Below are 17,351 nucleotides of genomic sequence, written 5' to 3'. Positions count from 1 at the left end.
GTGCTGTCCTAATCGGCCTGTGGACAGCAAGGGGTCCTCTCCATCAGGCCTCCAGGGCACAGTCTGGGCAGCCTCGCTGATTGACACCAGCGGGGGAGCAGAGCCCTCCCCATGTGGTCTCCTGGGTTTCAGCCTGGGCTGCTGGGCTCAGGATCTGGGCTCCCAAGCAGGGGTTAAGAAAAAAACAGTAGAAACCTGCTTAAGCTGGTGCTATGGTGCAATAAGTAAGACTTCCAGAGACACCGGCATGCTACTTGGATGCAGGTTCATGTCGCAGCCACTCCACCTCTGACCCAGCTTCCCGCTAACGTGCCTGGGAATAAAGCAGAAGACTGCTCGTGTTCTTGGGCTCCAATACTCATGTCAGAGACCAGAAAGAAGCTCCTAGCATCCGGCTTCAGCCTGGCTCAGCTTTGGCCATTGCAGCCATCTGCAGAGTGAATAGACAGATGGGAGATCTGTAACTGTGCATAATACTGACTTTCAAATAAATAAATCTACTTTTTAACAGCCTGCTTCTGTTTGTAACTGCGCCTGGAGGATAAGCAGGCTGCTCACGGGGCAGTGTGTGCTGACTTCATTCCAGGGCATACCCCCAGCCCCGCCACCCCTCACCCCTGCTTTGAAAGAACTAAAGGACTTGTGCTTGGAGGGGGATAAAACTGCTTGCTCAGTTATTTCTCTCTCCAAATTCTGACTCATAGGCTAAGGTGTTGTCCGTGGGAGGAGAGGAACAACGCACAATCTCGTAGGAGTGTGGGACAGGAAGTCAGGCCACTGGGGACCGTTGCCATCACCCAGTGGAGTCCCGCTTTGAGCCGGAGCCTGGGGATTCGCACACCGGTGTCACTGCCCATCAGCAGCGGTTTCGGCTCCTTCGCTTCCCCTCTCTGTGCCCCAGTTCCTTCATCCCCCGAGGATGGGATGCGGTGAAGACCAAGAGGATGTGTGAACACAGCCCTGCATGCAGCCTGGCTCTCACTTCAATCCCAGTGCATGGAAATAAACCAGGATCTGTGTCCTACAGGGCTGAGGAGGAGTGAGGACCCAAGATGAGGGCAGGGGTCAGGAGAGAAGGCTCCTGCTGCTCTGGGTAAAGGAGCAGGGCTCTGACCGGGCGAGGGCAGCGGGAGGCGGCAGCAGGCTATGCACCTGCAGTCATGGGGCTTGGCTTTGCACATGCGCCAGGCTGCATGCAGCAGGGATTAGCCAGGCCAGAGAGTCACTCAGAGGAGACAGAGGAACATCTGCCCCTACAATGCAGGAGATATGGGAAGGCGAGCTGTTCTCTGAGCCCCCACCCCCTCCAGGACTCAGCTGCACAGCCTTCAGGGAGTCTGAGGGAATCAAGGTGACCAGCGGGGGCGTGGAGTGGGCAGGGTAGGCGGGGGAACGGGGGAGCAACAGGCAACCTGCAGAGCATCCTCCATATAAACAGCACCGCCCAGGGATGTCGTCTCTAGGGGAGATGACGACTTTCAACATGGACTCGAGCAGGTGGAGACCACCCAGCTCTTCTGCTTGGAACATGTTCCTCCTAGAATCTGTGTTTTCGCCTTTTTCCCTACCCCGAGGCTCTGGAAAAGCAACTTGGAGGAGGAGGGCAGCGGATATTAAGCACAGACATCCGTATTACTTACAGACACCTGAACGACAACCCTGGCAGCGGACAAGGTGGGAAAACCCAGGATAGGCCCTGAGACCTTGTAACCCAGGCACAAAGACCAACTCGGGAGCCACACAGGAGCTGATGTTTGCCATAACTGTTAAGGTGCTGCTTGTTGAGTGTGGGGGCAGCGTTGTGGCTCAGCTGGTTAAGCCAGGCTCACCGACTCCAGCATCCCCTGTAGAAGTACTGGTTCAAGTCCCAGCTGTTCTGTTTAAATTCTGGCTCCCTGCTAATGCACTTGGGAAGACAGCAAAAGATGACCCAAGTACTCGGATCCCTGAAACCCGCATGGGAGAGCCAGCTGCTGTTCCTGGCTCTTGGTTTTGGTCTGGCCCAGTCACAGCTGTCGCAGGCCTTTGGGGAGTGATGTCTCTACCTGTCGCTGCCTTCACTACCTTTCAAATACAATGAAAAACAAAACGATTTTTCTTTTTCTCTCTCAGAACTCCGATGAAAACGGCTTACGGTAAGGAGGCCACACCTTCTACTTTCATCCAGAACTTTCTAGAACTAAAAAAGAACTTTCCAAATCAACAGAATGTTCAAAAGTGACTGCTTCCCATGTGGCTGCGGAATGTTGGGAACATATCCAGGAAGATTTCACTTTAGTTTTGTATCTAACTATGTCTAAATGCTTGTAGCCTTGTGTGGCTGGGGCCACTGTACTGGCCAGTGAAGTTCTGGGGGGCTGTGAATGACATGCTTGTGGACATGGGGTCCACACCAGCTCCAACTGCATCCTGGTTGCCAACACGCACACTGTGTATTCCTGCTCTGGCACATGAGATGCCGGTGAATGGGGAAGCAGCCGTCCACGGCTGCTCTGATAGGGCTGTTTCTTTTTCTATCCAGCACAAAGGACAGCCAACAAAGACAATGTTACCCAAAGAGCCAGCTCTTGGAGATCATTCTGCAGATGTCTGTACATGATGTTGTATATACACAGTGCCAGCTAATCCCCCAGCACATGAGCAGGGGAGCAGGCTGAGCGCTGAACAGTGTAGACACCCTGGTCCCCTATTGTAATCCAAGCTCCAGCTCTTAACTTCAGCTCTGTGTGTGTGTCCCTCTCCTTTTTAAGTGACTTTTTCTTTCAGATAAATGCATAAGTATACTTTTTATAGATTTATTTGGTTTGTTTTTAAAACAGAGTTAGAGAGAAGAGACAGATCCCCCAACCACTGGCTCACTCCCCAAATGGCTGTAATGGCTGGAGCTGGGCCAGGCAGTCCGGAGCCTACAGTTCTATCTAGCCAGGGGTACAAGCACTTAGGCCATTTCTACTGCTTTCCCAGACATAATAGCAGGGAGGTAGGTGGGAGGCAGAGCAGCCAGGACCCAATTGGTATGGGGTACCCAATTGGTATGGAGTACCAACTCTGTGGGCAACCCAACCCACTGCACCACAATGCCAGCCGTGATATGTTTTTAAAAAAGACAAAAGGGATCCACATTTGAGTCCCAGCTGCTCCGCTTCTGATCCAGCTCATTGTCAATGCGTTTGGGAAAGTAGTGGGAGATGGCGCGCATACTTGGGTTCCTGCAGCACCCACACGGGAAGCTCCTGGCTTCAGCCTGGTCCAGCCCTCACTGTTGCAGCCATTTGCAGAGAGAATCACAGAATGGAAGATCCCACTCCCCTCTCTATAACGTTGCCTTCAAATAAAATAGAATGCATCCTTAACAAAATAAATAGACAAAGAGAGAAAGAGGTGGCTGATTGAAGTCAGCCCCCAAAAGGTCCTTCTCTTTCCCTCTGTTCCCTCCTGGTGTCGACTGGTCCATATTCACCTGCCCATCACTTTCCCCAATCCCCTCCATGGTGGAGCTAAGACCCTGGGCCAACGAGAAGACTGGTGCAGCACTGAGCCTCCAAGTCCAAGTGCAAGGTGGATGCTGGCCGTCTCATCACCATGGGCAGCAGACTGGAGCTAGTCCATCAGGAGAGCTGAGGAGTAAAAGGGTACGTGGAACACTGTGGGTTGGGAGGCTCCCCCGAAGCCAAGGAACTCCCTCCCTGCAGGACACGAGGCTTGGTGCCAGGTCTGTGCAGGCAGAGAGAGGACAGCCAGCCTCTGTCCAGCTGGTGAGAGGCTCCCCAGTCCTCCCCCCTTCCCCCCACCAATGTGGACTTCTCCCCAGAGTGGGGGAGGCAAAGAGTTAAAGCTGGGAAGAAGAGGCAGTCACTTACTGTGCTTAAACAAAACTCAGACACAGAAAAGCTGATTCTTATTTTGGATATTTACATTTATTTTGAGACACACAGAGCTCTCATCTACTGATGCAGCCCACCACTAAATTCTCATGATGCCTGGGCTGGTCCAAAGCCAGGAACCCCAGTACCTGGAACTTCATTTGTGTCTCCCACATGGGTGTAGGAACCCAAGGACCTGGGCCACCCTTTACTGTTTTCCCACGCATTTTCATCTGTTTTCCTTGGTTGCTTTCCTTAGATTAACAGGGAGCAGGCTGGGAGATAGAGCAGCTGGGACTCCAACCAGTGCTCTTACGGGTTGCCAGTATTAAAGCTGACAATCTAACTGGCTGGACCATCATGCAGGTTTCCCAACTTTTAATTCATCTTCATAGTGCTCTTCCTAAAGTAGTGCTCTGGGTTCTATCTCATTACCTTTGGTAGTGTTTACCAATGCCTTGTAATGTAAAAGCCCTCATAATCAGATACATCTGGAGGATGCCCGATGGAGCCGGCACAGACAGCATCTATAGGAGATGCCCCAGGGGGCACTTCCACGTCTCATCCAACCTCTGTGCTACCCACGTTCTCTATTGCCAGAGGAAGAAGTTCCACGTCTCTACAGTTGCCATGGTGCTGCGCGAGGCCAGAGGTGGTGGGGAGGGGTGGGGAGGGTAAGCATAGCTTTGCCACAGCTCTGTCTCAGGAACACAGCAGAATTCACCACTGACTAATGGGTGGGATATCTGTCATGTTGAAGGGTCTGAAATCTTCCACCCCTGAAGACAAGGCATAGCTATTGATGTGTGTGTGTGTGTGTGTTACTTTCACTCTTGCACATGCACGCAGACACACTGTGTTTTGTTCAGGATTATTAAGTTTCACACTAAACTCTGCAAGATGAGATGCCATCGGGTCTCCCGAGAGGGTATCCAGCTTTGATTGCTGCCTGAAGGTGCTTTCTTGCCTGGGTGAAGGGGGTGGGGAGACTTCTCAGGTTGAGTGTTCCTAGGTTGCCTTGAAACACACAGAATGCAAATGAGAACAAGACTCTTGGCTCAAGTGCATCAATCCAGAGAGAAGTATTTACATAACCACCACCAATTAAAAGCCAAAAATACCTCCCAGATGCTCTGACCTGATCTCATTACAAGACAACCACTTACCAGCGCCCCGGGCCAGCAGGCAGAGCAAAGAGTCACCCGTCTCAGCAATAAGGAGTGACACTCACTGCAGCTGCACGCTACATGGGTGAGAGACAGAAGCTGATGGCACACAGAAACAGCCACGTCACAAGAAGGAAAACTACCTGTAGGGCTTTGAAGGGCATCATGTTGCAGGTGGTCACACTCAGATACCTACAGGATACACAGAAGATATGCAGCAAGCCTGGCCTGAGCACCCGCCACCAAAACTGTTTGTGCTAACCGTGGCGCTATCTTCCCCACAGTCACCAGGACCCTCCGTCACAGTAAATACTACTGATTCTGCCTGCTTACCATCTGTGAGGACTCCAGCTCCACCGCATAGGAGACGCGTACTTTTTTTTTTTGCAAACTAGTTTCTCAACATTCTAGTAGACAAGAGAGAAACGTTCCTAAATCCTGTTTGATACTCCAGGGCTTTCGGGTGAAGCCTCCCAAAGGGCAGCCTGGTAAACAAAGCAACCCCTCTTTGGAAAGAAAGCTGGGTGACGTCACAGATGAGAGCCCTAGCCAGCCCACAACCATGTTTTCCCGGACCCTGTTCAGCCACCTTACATTGCCTAAAACACTCCAGAGAGGGAAGAGTCAAAAAGCGGATTCAATCCAGGCACCTGCAGCTATTGGATCCCGACACTGGACTCCTGGGGTGAAAATGGTGGGGTCACTAACAAGATATGAGGTCAACAGTTCAAAGCCCTGGCTCTGGAACCATTCTGGATCTAAATCAAATGATTGAGCAAGGCCAGCATTGTGGCACAGCAGGTTAAGTCACTGCCTGCTGTTCCAGCATCCCATATGGGCACTGATTAATATCCTGGCTGCTGTGTTTCTCATCTGATTCTCTGCTACTGGCCTGGGAAAAGCAGCAACAGATGACCCAAGTGCTTGGGCACCTACTCTCACCCTGAAGAAACTACACCTGACTCAGACCTGGCTATTACAGTCAACCAGCAGATTCTCTCTCTCTCTCTCTCTCTCTCTCTCTCTCTCTCTCTCTCTCTCTCTCTCTCCTTAACTCTGCCTTTCAAAAGAATCTTTCTAAAAACGGGTCCATTTTAGACTTTAATGTAAGCTTTGCTGGTTGCTATGACACAGACACTGGGCAGGATCTGGGTAAGCAAGGCCCAGCACCTGACTGAAGGCAAGAGCAAAAGGAGAATTGTTGCGACACGGGATTTTGAATCCGTGGACAACTGAGCCACTCAGAAGTGACTCTCCTGGTATCAGCAGCGGAAGAAGAGCAAAGGTTTAACAGCATTGTTCTAGAAAGTGGAGAATAAGCAGAGTGTGGGGAAATGCTTGCGTGAACCGGTGCACAGTTAGCTTCAAGAAAAGGATGAGTGTGCCCATTAGAAGCTGGCTTGGCCACATGCCCCTCAACCAGTTGTCCCCACTCGCACACTCCCATTGCAAACAGAACATGGAGGGCAGAGAGGATGCCCGCTTCCCAAGCTGTGCTGGCTCCACTGTACCACTTAGCTTTGTGTCACTATGACTAAATACCTAGCAGGGTGGGCCCCACTGTTTTAGGCTCTCTGCTGAGATCGTAGCCTGTTATTGCTGGAGCTGGTGTGTAAGAAGAACCACACAGGCAGCCAGGAAACACAGAGACGCAGGGAACAGCTGGCCCCAACTTGGCTCTCACAACCAACCCTCTCACAAGGAATGCATTCCCAAGACAGACCCTTAGTCACCCAAAAGCTCCCAACAAGGCCCACCTTCTACTGGACACTAGAATTGTATCAACTCTACACCCTCAATCCATTAGTCCCTCATGGAAGACTTGGAAAACCCATCCTCCAATCCATGGGCCTTTGAGGAAGAGGCAAATCATAGGCACACTGTAGCGCTCTGTCTCTCCACCCTGCAGAGTTTCCCATCCATCCCAGAGTGTCACAAGCGTTCATACCATTCCCACATCTCCAATGCCTGAGTGATTCCAGCATCAATTCAAGAATCCAAAGTCTGATCTGAGACTAGAGAAAAACCCAAGTCACAAACTTCTGGCATACAAGGGCAGAAACATTCTCATAAAGAAGGAGACGTGAGCCCAGCACGATGGCTCCATTGGTTAATCCTCTCCTTGCATGTGCCAGGATCCCATAGGGGCGCCAGTTCTAATCCCAGCAGCTCTACTTCCTATCCAGGACCCTGCTTGTGGCCTGAGAAAGCAACGGAGAATGGCCCAATGCCGTGAGACCCTGCACCTGTGTGGGAGATCCGGAAAAAGTTCCTGGTTCCTGATCAACTCAGCTCGGGTCATTGAGGCCATTTAGGGAGTGAACCAGCAGATGGAAGATCTTCGTCCCTGTCTCTCGTTCTCTATATAAATCTGCCTTTCAAAGAATAACAAATTTGCATTTTTAAAATTTTTTTATTATTTATTATTTTTAATTCATTAATTACATTGTATTATGTGACACAGTTACATAGATACTTGGGTTCTCCCCACCCCTCCCCAAACCCTCCCACCATGGTGGATTCCTCCACCTTGTTGCATAACCACAGCTCAAGTTCAGTTGAGATTCCCCCATTGCAAGCGTATACCAAACATAGAGTTCAGCATCTTAAAAAGGCAGAAAGGATGGATCAAATCAAAGCCAGAAATATCCACAGGACAAGCCTTAAACCCCAACACTCCATGTCTGGCACACTGTGATCAGGGATAAGCTTTGTGAGAAACCCCATCCCTGTAGCTCTGCTGGTCATGTCTCATATTTCAGGTCTTACAAGCTTGAGGGCTCCTTTCTGCAGCTGCACTAGACCTGTCCCTGGTAGCGGCCTCAGTCACGCACTTGCACTTGGCCTTACCTGTTCGGTGCTTTCTGCTGCCTCCATGGGTCTCTGGCCACATGGTTGTCCTCTGAGGCTTCATGCTAAGGTCAAGGGCTTTCCTGGCCCACTGCTTGCTGCTCTTCTTGGTGGTTTTCTCCTGTTGTTAGGATCTCCACCTTTTCTGGGTCTCCACTGTGGCATTACCTAGTCCCATTAGGTATTACCCCCCTCAGGGCACAGCTCTCTGCTTGGCCTGGCAAGCCTTCCTTGGGAATTCTTCTGTAAGTTGCATTCTTCTCACTTGGCAGCCAGTGTCACAGGAAGACGATGAGGTCTGTTGCCAGCCCATAGGATTCCCTCTCTGTTCCCTCACCTGTTAGCACCCGGCCCTCTTTTCCTCTTAGCAGGTGTCTGACTTGCTTTCCAGTCCTGAACTTACTCTTTCCTTCTTTCTCTTCCCAGGCTGCAAATAGACTAAATCTCCACTTGACTTCTTTTGGCTTTTGATTCTCCTTGTGAAACTGACAGCCGCCGCTAACACCCATGCTGCAACCTGAGTGCTTTCCATCACTTTCAAAGGCTCACACTTCCATGAAGTCTCAGAATGGGGTCACAAAAAGCCAGAACATTCACTACCATGCCACAAGGGTGATCTGTAGTCCAGGTCCCTGCCGGAGCCTCACCTCCATCTGAAACTGCATCCGTAGGCCTTTTGTTTCCATATTCTTAACAACATTTTGGTTTTCTTCCATTTCTTTCAAATTTTATTTGAGAAGGGGAGTGACAGAAAGAGAGACTGTCTATCCAGTGGCGCCTTCCAAGTGGCTACATCTGCCAAGGCCAGGTCAGGTCAGGAGCCAAGAATTTTACCCGAGTCTCCCACGTGGGTGGCAGGGGCTCAAACACTTGGGCCACTTTCTGCTGCCCGCCCAGGAGCATTAGAAAGGAGCTTGACTGGAAGCAGAATAGCTGAGACAGGAACCAGCACTCTATTAGTGCTGGTTATAGTGGAGCACTTATAGAGTGCTGCTCTGTAAGTGGAGGCTTAGCGCACTGTGCCTCAACACCGGGCCTAGCATGAGAACCATCTGAGGGTGCTGCCCAGTCACCAACAGACACGAAGAGCTGCTCTGTCCACCTTCTAGACACCACAGGCACGTTAAGTCCCCACCCTCAGTCCATAACCACTAACTTAGACTCCTGGAGCCAAGTTTTTAAGGCAGCCAGCCTCAGAGGGTACTCAAGTTTACAGCTAGGCTGCAGCAGCGCCTGTCCCTAATTTCAGCTGCATGCTAGCTAAGGATCAGTCTTCACATTTCCCCCACATATGTGAGCAACTACCACATTTGTTAGCAGACTTATCTAAGTAGTTGTTCCAGCTTAACGATTATGAATACAATTTGCATACATGAAGAAGTGTCACAATAGTATAAATAACACAGCAGAGCCAGTATTTACAGTACAGGATTAAGCCACTGCCTATGCCTCCAGCAGCCCATGTGGGCACTGGCTGCAGTTCGAGAGACTTCACTTCCGGCACAGCATCCTGGGAAGGCAGCAACAGTGTGCCTACAGCCCTGCCACACACATAGGAGACCAAGAGGGAGTTCCAGGCTCCTGGCTTCAACCAGGTTCAGCTCCAGGCATGACTGCCAACTGGGATGTAAATCTGCGAATGAAAGACCTCTCTCCAACTCTCTAGCACTCTTTCAAATAAGCAAATAAATGTTTTTGTTTGTTTGTTTTAAGGAATCAACACACCCAGCTATAAAGGAATCACCAAAAACTGTACCATAGCATTGTTTCTGAGCCGCCATTAACTAAGGGAAAAATAAGGGGATAAAACACCACCGGGATTCTATACTGGCTACTCTGTCACAGTTCTAAATCTCTTGAGTCCTCTTTAAAGAAACCAACAATGGACTTTGTAGGGGATAGGGTAGACAGGATTTATGCCAGATAGAGCAGCAGGGGACTCCTACCAGGACCCACAGTTACAGAGAGCTTTGGCTCTGTTCCAGAAGATTAGTGAACAAACGCCCGTGTCCATTTTTTTTTAAAAGTAAAATAAAATATTTACAATACCCAAATATTATTTCTGTGGTTTTGTGCTTAGTTGAGTGTTTTAGTGAACAAACCAAGCACACAGCTGAAATCCATGAGGTTGGAGGATGCCTGAGCGCCAAGGGCTGATGGGCTGGCTCTGAGAGGGAACTCGGGAAGTTGCCGGTCAGGGTGGGGGTGGGGCTGAACGCTGGGCACTTGGCACTGGGTGGGAGATGATGGTCAGGGAGACTACAGGTGGGCGACAGGGTGCCCGCAGAGCTGAGGACACAGGATGAAGACCACAGGATCTGGATGCTGGAGGTGGTGGTCATGGAAACTACAGGTGGGCAACAGGGTGCCTGCAGAGCTGAGGACACAGGATGAAGACCACAGGATCAGAGAACTCACAGCAAATGCATGACCTCACATTTGTGGTCTGCTGTGCTGAGTTAGGATGGTAGGCCAGGTCAACTCCTGTGCCTGCACGCTGATTTACAATGCCCCTAGCATCACCTTGTTCTCCTTCTATGCTCACATGCAAGTTGGAGAGATATGTCTGAGCCCCTGACCTGCTTGGTCCACCAGACGACGTTGCCTGCTGGAGGGTCCCTTGAGCTTAATCTCCTCTGTAGACTTACACATGTAATACCCACCAGGCCATGTGATGGAGGGGGACCAAGTGAGACGAGGCTACCATGTTCTCGACTCCTGACTCTCTGTTCCAAAGCTATTATCCATTACCTAGAAACCTTCACAGTATTGTGTCATAAGGTTGTCTCCATTGTAGAGATCTGAAAACCAAGCCTCACGCTATTAAACAAATATAAGTGGGGCAGGCCTGTGGTGCATGGGCTAAGCTTCCACTTGGGAGGCACTAGTGTTGTCAAAGTGCCAGATGAAATCAGCCTGCTCCATTTCTGGGTCCAGCTCCCTGCTCACGCATCATGGGAGGTGGCAGATTACAGCTCAGGTATGTGGGTGTCCTGCTACCCATATAACAGACCTGGACATCGCTCTGGGCTTCTGGCTTCAGGCTGCCTCAGCCCTGGTCATGTTGGGCATTTAGGGTGTGAACCCACAGATGGAAGGTGTCTTACTCTGTCCCTCTGTGTCACTCTGCTCTTCAAGTAGGTGAAAATAAATACGTATCTAAGCATAATTCAGTTGAGATCACAGCCCACAAATGAGAAGAGCAAAGATCAAAGTAATTTCTTTTTTTATAAGACTTATTTTTTATTTGAAAGGCAAAATTACAACAGAGTGAGGAGAGACATCTTCCATCTGCTGGTTCAATCTCAAAATGGCTGCAATGGCTAGAGTTGGGCCAGACCACAGTCACCAGGAGCCAGGAACTTCTTTCAGATCTCCCATGTGGGTGCAGAGGCCCAGGGATTTGGGCCATCTTCTGTTACTTTGCGAGGGTGGCTAAGAATCGGAAGTGGAGCAGCCAGGACTCCTGCCCACATGGGATGCTGGCACCATAGGCAGAAGTCTAGCACATTATGGCACAGCACCAGCCTCTAAAGCAACTACTCCTAAGACGCTAACCCCAAGCTGATGTGTGACAACTGCTGCCCCTCTCTCCAGCCCTCTCTCCCCGCTGTGGATGGTCCCTGCTTCATGGACATTGCCATGGCCTTCCTGTCTCTCTCAGCACACAGGAGACAGTCCCTGTCTCTAAGCAGACTGGTTAAGGCAGGGAGGAAAAATATGAAGGCCACCTTGGAGCTGTGTGGAGCTCATGGCTGAGAAGTGTAATGGGTGTTACATGGCTGGAATCACTCTGGTGTCTATAGCTGTAGGCAGGCTGGCTCCAGGGCTGAGTTTCCATGGCCTCTGTGTATCCACTAGGCTTTAGGCTTCCAGGAACTCTTGAGCTGAAACAAACGCGAGCAGAACAACTTGACGAGATCAAGTCTCCTCACATCTGTGCCAGAAGCTTCTGCTGACATGGTGAGGTTGCCGAGCAGTCTGTCTCAGACATTGTGGGTGGCTGCTGGGTGTTCCGTCTGAGGCACGGTGGGCACACCGGCTCACGTAAAACATTATCGCCTTGTGAGACGAATGTCGTGATCATCCCAGTTTACAAACAAGGAACAGGCTCGCAGGTGCGTGGGTGATTTCCTACTCCTGACTTAGGATTTGCACTCATGGCCCAGCCTTCACACTCATCCAGCCCCTCTCTCCCTCTGCTAGCCTCACAGGGTGTTTACACGAAGGAGTAATTCAGACTGCATTCAATGTAGTGGAGTTAGTGTCACTTCCAGGACACCTGGTACACCGATGTGCTGTGCTCGCCAACACACCTGTGAGGGGGAAGAAAGGCTTGCACAATAGAGACATCGCAGCAAGCTCAGGGCCTGCGCACTTACACAAATGAGGAGCCGGTGGGCTCCTGTCCACTGGACCATCACCAATTTGTCCTCTCCCTCCCAGCACGCCCGATACCTAGAGCACTGTCCAGCCCAATACTCTAGTTTGGGTATAGAAATAGTTCCATATTCTGTGACTGGCAGTTCTCATCTTCCTTTTGATCTCCCAGGTCAACCCCAACTCCAGAGGTATCTACTCTTCATCACCCATCTTCTTCCCCCAGTTGTTGGGGCTCATGCCCCCCCTTGCTGACTCCCACCTTGAACCTGAAACGTTCTCCTTCTGGTTCGCATCCCCAGCACCCACCCAAGGATGTGTTCCCCACAACCCACCTCCAGCAAGCTTGCAACACAAGAAGCGGCTTATTATCCCAAAAGCATGTGCCACTCAAACGTTCTTACCTATCTCGTCTCCCCTACCCCTTTCTCTTTGTAAAGGGAAGTTCACTCAGGGCAAAGCTTTTCTATCTTGCTTCTGCTACATCGGAATTTCTAGAACATGTAGTCCTTGGCATGCAGTGTTTGCTGGGTGACTGGAAGGAAGAAGGTAAGAAGCAGGGAAGGGTAGGGGGTGGGTGATTGAATGTCTTCAAGAATAAATACATCCTGTGTTCAAGATAACCATCTGGTAAAGACTTTTAAAATGAAGTTATTCATATAAGTAGTACAGTCCGGCTATCTCCCAGAGTTAAGGTACCATTAGCTTTTGGATCACGGTTTTACAGAACTGTAAATGTGTTTTCAGTCATAATGCTTATCTTTCTACCTGAAACATATACTATCACACAGTTTGCTCTTGGGAACAATGTACTTCCATATAAAAAGTTATGTGACTTTCACAATGAAATTGAGAATTGCATAGACTTATAAGATGCCATGAAGCCCAAGCTTACGTGTGTCTAAACACATGATGTCCCCCACAGAATGAGGGCCCAGTGTGCCAGGCCTGAGGAGCCTGGGCCAGACCTTTCTTCCAAGTCCTTGCCAGATTATATCTGGAGCCTTGCATGACGTGTGTTCTCTCCAAGGTGGGACCTACAGACCCCTCGGAGTCTAAGTGTTTCTGAAACGTAGGTGCAACGCAGACTGAAGAAAACCAAAGGCAACCCAGTCTGTGGAGAAGAGCAGTATTGCCATGACACTTACACAAGCTTTTGTTCCCAGCGATGGCGCCACAACAGCGAACTTGGCTTTGGGATAATATGAGGATGCTGTGCCGTGTGAGATCAACCAGTTGCTAACATGACAAATGCTGTGAGGCTCCATTCGTATGAAACATCTAGTGCTGCCACTCCTGAAGACAGAGACGTAGGGTTGATGGGAAGGGTTGTGGGGAGGTGTTCAACAAACAAAGATTTAGTTTCGCCAGAGGAAACAAGTTTTGGAAGATGAATGTACACCAATCGGAACGTAGTTACGACTATACAATTAATCACGGTGAAACTGATGATCTTAATACTATGTGTGTTTTATTGTGATTAAAAGTTCTTGAAAGGGACTGGTGTTGCGCTACCTCCTGCAATGCCTGTGTCTTCTATGAGCCCCCAGTGTGTGAGTCCTGGCTGCTTCCCACCCAGCATCCTGCTAAAGTGTCTGGAAAAGTAGCAGAGAATGACCCAAGGGCTTAGGAAACCTGGGTGGAGTTCCAGGTTCCTGACTTCTGCCTGGTCCAGTCCCAGCAACAGTGGCAATTTGGGGAGACTGTATGTTTGTGTCCTCTCTCTCTGTATATCACTTTGATTTCAAATAAAGAAATAGATCTTAAAAAGTATTCTTAGTAATTAAAAATAACCTGAGTGAGTGGAAGAGAAATAAGTATCTTCCCCAGGTTATTGTCCCATCCTCAAGATTTCCATGCATCCAGTTTACTTGGGACAGCCCAAGTTCACTTCTGTGTCTTGTGAAATCAGGTCTGCCTGCTTCTTTCAAAACCACCATCAATTATAATCACCATCGTAATGCTCACCCATGCAATGATGCGATGGTACAGGGAACATCGAACTCAAATGCACCTTGCACACAGCACCAGCGTCTTCATCCACTCACTTCCCAAGGACTCCTCTGTGGCTTCTGAACCATGCCCTCCCTGTGTGTGGAGATGAGTAGGACCATGGCTCCTCAAAGGTAGGACTTACGCATCCTTCATGGGTGTCCCAGGCCCTTCGCAGATGTCTGCTGGATTGTAAGATGTCCCGGGCCCACCTCAAAGTCTGTGCTTGGTACTGAACCTCCCCCCACCCCACTGCGGGGACCCTGCAGGCCGGTCCTTGGCTGCTTAGACATATTCCCAATGGGAGGCACATCACTGTCGGCCTGAGTTGCACTTTTACTTCTCCATTTCCATGGACAGGCAGGCTCGAGTCTGTTCTGATGCTCCTTTCTACTTTGGCATCAACAAACTAAAGAAGCATTTCTACTGGAGCCGCAATGGATGCTCACAATGTGCCAATAAGTGCTTTGGAAAGCTCCTGCATGCTGCTCCAACCCAAGTCATTCCGTTGTTGCAGAGCTCTGAAATCCTAGTCAGCAGCTCAGCAAGTTGGGGCCGAGGACTTGCACTTGGCTACGGGTCCTGAACCTGGCTCTGGTTTGCCTGCAGTCTGCAGTCTGCTAGGTGAGTTCCAGTGAGTCAACCTCCCCTCAACTGCCAAGTGTGGGGTTGAGTCATGCTCCTGGCCTGGGTGATGCTTGGCTCATCCCTGGTCTCCAGTGGTCTGTGGTCATTCAGGGAGTTCAACGGTTGGGGCTCTGTCATCCAGGTTGCTCAAGACCTCTGTATCCACTGAGGATCTAGCACTTGATGTGGCTCCATAGCCTTGCCTCTTCCTAATCCTCCATCACTGTGTCTGGGGGCCCAAGACCCCTGGGCAGAGGGAGAATATCCCAGAGGAGTCCCAAGTCAATGTGAATGAGCCAGCAGGTTCCAATCGGAGTGTCTTCCAGGACTTTCAGACTTGTTTTGACTAATTAAGCCCAACATCTGGATGACATTTGGACTAAGCAGCAGTGAGCTGTTCACTGATCCCTTGATCAACTCTGCTGGCATGTTTCATTTTTATGACTCTTTTTTTGAGACAACTTTGCTCCTATTTATCCTCTCTAGGGTGCTTTTCTTCTATCTCATCAACTTCTGTTCTCAATTTGTTATTTTCTTGCTCCTACAAATGCTCCTAACTTCGTGATATGGAGCTTTGATTTGAAACTTTCTAGAACACATTTATTTTTTCCTTTTTCTCAGTCACTGTCAGATTCATTGGGGATCTTTCCACACAGTGCCGTCAATGTGTCTGTGGGCAAACAGTTGATGACATAAGAAAGGGGCTCGGTAACCCTTAACCTTAAGGGGCTCCATTTCAGGAAGGGAGTCCTCATCTTCAGAGGACCTTCAACTGCCTGACCAGCCTGTTTCCCAGCTCCATACAACCACTGCGAGCCCTTGGGCAGCTGAGCTTGAGGCTCCCACCCTATGGTAGGGACTTTTCCAGGAGATCTCCAATCCCCAAACAACAGGGACTCACCCAGAGAGGTGGCCCCGACCTGCACCTCCCACAACTGCCAAGGTCACGTGGCCGCTAGTTTTGTTATCAACAAGGCTTTTCCCCCAAGTCACTACCTCCCCTAGCATTCACTCCAGCCCCCAGAGCTCATCTCCACCAAAAGCTGAATGGCTCCCAAACCAATCCAACCACTCCTGTCCTGGTAGGAAATCAATCAAGCTTTCCTCCCTCCCATGTGTTTTTCAGGTCTACCCCACAGTGGACTTTCAAACATCTTACTTGGAGTCCATTGGTCATGACTCTCTCTTGGCTCCCTACGAGTGATTTCCCTAACTTTTGAGGAAACTTCTTTGTGAGAACCCAGCCAATCTGAGTTCCTTTACCTGGGAAGTCTTCCTATTTCCACAGCTTCATCCACATTCCTGAAGTATCAACTCTCAATTCACGCCCCTTTCTTGGCCTATCCCTTATCCAGCCAGCCAGCCTTCCACCAGGCAACTCCCAGGCATAGCCCGGTCCATGCCCACATCCCTCCCACTATCTTCCTCTGGCCTCTTCTCCAGTTTCCTGGGCCTAGCACATGGCTTTCCCTCTCTGCAGGTGCCAACACAGCAACCAGGGCTTAGCTCAGATTCTTCCACCACCCTCTCATCCACATTCACCAGGGTTTGTTGATTTCACTCCTGTCTGCCACAATTTTCCATTCTCTCCCCATGGAAGTCACCTCTGTTCCAAAGACGAAACAGTCTCGACTCACTCCCCAGCTGCAGGAAGGCCCTGCACCATCCATTCTCCATGTTTCGGGCCAAAAGCACAAACTAGATGACTGAATCACCCCATGGCCATCATCAAAGTGCCACTCTGCTGTGTTCCAGCAGCAGAGCAGTGCCCACAAAGTGGCTTCCTTGATGGGGAGTGAGGGAATAGTAAGGAACCTAGCAACCTTCAGGAAGTGCTCAATGCCATGCGCCTGGTGACAGTTTCCTGGGAGAATGAACACACCCATCAAGCTAGGAATGTGATGTGTGTGCCCTCTACTGTGTCAACAAAGAGAAATAGGAAAAGTTGACACGGATACACCCATTCAAAAGGAAAAGGATTAACAAAAAAGAAGCTCATTAGAAGTTCTGCATCTCATTTAGGATGGAAAGCAAACACTTACAGTGGCTTGTGTTTAGGGTGGTCCTTCATCCCAGCTTTCCGACTGCAGTCTCTAGGCACACACATAGGGACTTAGTGTAGGTCCTTGCATGTCACAGGTCACTTCCCTCCTACCACTGGACCGCACCCCTACTGTTTACCCTGGCTGCCTTCTCTTCTAACCCTCCCCCAGGTAGTGAAGTTTCACCTGAAGCACTGATGTCTCTGAACTCTCCTCTTACCTGCCTGAGACAGGTGCTTCCACTGATCTGACTATGGCCCTCATCACACTCGGGTTGCTTGGTGAGGTCGGATGGTTGCTATGGTTAGAATGACCCCACCTCTGCAAGTCTCATTGTGAGGTGGGACCAGGCGGGGCAGGTAAGAGGCAGGTGATTGGCCAGGCAGTTGAAAGTGGGTAGTGTAGGCCCCTGTAAAGTGTAAGGGAAAACA

At 50.1% G+C, this 17,351-nt stretch overlaps 1 long non-coding RNA gene across 1 annotated transcript; it reads right to left on the bottom strand.

The window, feature by feature from the left end:
* Positions 1–11,598: 11,598 nt before the first annotated feature.
* Positions 11,599–17,020, bottom strand: LOC131481676 (uncharacterized). The gene is made up of 3 exons (XR_009246498.1): positions 16,921–17,020; positions 12,664–12,794; positions 11,599–11,766 (listed from the first exon to the last, which is right to left on the bottom strand). It is a non-coding gene; the product is annotated as an uncharacterized LOC131481676 (long non-coding RNA).
* Between the last annotated feature and the right edge of the window lie 331 nt (positions 17,021–17,351).

Source organism: Ochotona princeps, chromosome 13, assembly GCF_030435755.1.
Source record: "Ochotona princeps isolate mOchPri1 chromosome 13, mOchPri1.hap1, whole genome shotgun sequence".
Classification (NCBI taxonomy): domain Eukaryota; kingdom Metazoa; phylum Chordata; class Mammalia; order Lagomorpha; family Ochotonidae; genus Ochotona; species Ochotona princeps.
Note: the sequence above shows the minus strand (reverse complement) of the source record. Positions and strands in the feature narration are given on the sequence as shown.